The sequence below is a fragment of the Arachis hypogaea genome, chromosome 14 (assembly GCF_003086295.3).
Source record: "Arachis hypogaea cultivar Tifrunner chromosome 14, arahy.Tifrunner.gnm2.J5K5, whole genome shotgun sequence".
NCBI classification, from domain to species: domain Eukaryota; kingdom Viridiplantae; phylum Streptophyta; class Magnoliopsida; order Fabales; family Fabaceae; genus Arachis; species Arachis hypogaea.
This window is the reverse complement of record NC_092049.1, coordinates 92,101,428-92,102,688: the sequence shown is the minus strand read 5'-3', so window position 1 is coordinate 92,102,688 and position 1,261 is coordinate 92,101,428.

Sequence of the window (1,261 nt, the reverse complement as noted above, 5' to 3'; positions counted from 1 at the left end):
AGGGGCGTGCATCTCCTTGCATCATAGGCAAGTCAAACACCAACCTCACATTTTTTGGACTAAAATCTAAGTATTTCCCCCGAACCATGGTGAGATAATTTTTTGGGTTCGGGTTCTTACTTTGATCATGGTTCCTAGTGATCCATGCATTGGCATAGAACTCTTGAACCATTAGGATGCCGACTTGTTGGATGGGGTTTGTTAGAACTTCCCAACCTCTTCTTTGGATTTCATGTCGGATCTCCGGATACTCATTTCTCTTGAGCTTGAAAGGGACCTCGGGGATCACCTTCTTCTTGGCCACAACATCATAGAAGTGGTCTTGATGAGTTTTGGAGATGAATCTTTCCATCTCCCATGACTCGGAGGTGGAAGCTTTTGTTTTCCCTTTCCCTTTTCTAGAGGATTCTCCGGTCTTAGGTGCCATCAATGGTAATGGAAAAATAAAAAGCTTATGCTTTTACCACACCAAACTTAGAATATTGCTCGCCCTCGAGTAAGAGAAGAAAGAATAGATGAAGAAGAAGAAGAAAATATGGAGGAGAGGAGGGAGACGTGTAATCGGCCAAGAAGGGAAAGAGAGGGTTGTGTTGTGTGAAAATGAGGAAGAATGGAGGGCTTTATATAGGGAGGGGAGGGGGGTTTAGTTTCGTCCATATAGGGTGGGTTTGGGTGGGAAATTGATTTTGAATTTTGAAGGTAGGTGGAGTTTATGAGGTAGGTTTATGGGGAAGAGTGGATGGATGTGAGTGGTGAAGTGGTGATAGGGAAGAGAGATTGAGGTGATTGGTGAAGAGTTTTGGAGAAGAGTGTTTATTGGGAAGAGAGGATGAACATTGAGAAGAGGGAAGAGGTGAGTGGTGGTAGGTGGGGATCCTGTGGGGTCCACAGATGCTGAGTTGATCCTGTGGGGTCCACAGATCCTGAGGTGTCAAGGATTTGCATCCCTGCACCCATTAGGCATGTAAAATGCCTTTGCATGCAATTCTGGCGTTTAAACGCCGAATTGATGCTTGTTCTGGGCGTTCAGCGCCCAGATGCAACATATTTCTGGCGTTGAACGCCAGCTAGATGCTTGTTTCTGGCGTTCAGCGCCAGCTCTTCTTGACTGTGCATTTCTGGCATCTGAACGCCAGGATGCTGCTTGTTTCTGGCGTTCAACGCCAGATCCATACTCTGTTCTGGCGTTGAACGCCAGCCAGATGCTCTTTACTGGCGTTTAAACGCCAGTAAGATCCTCCTCCAGGGTGTGATTTTTCTT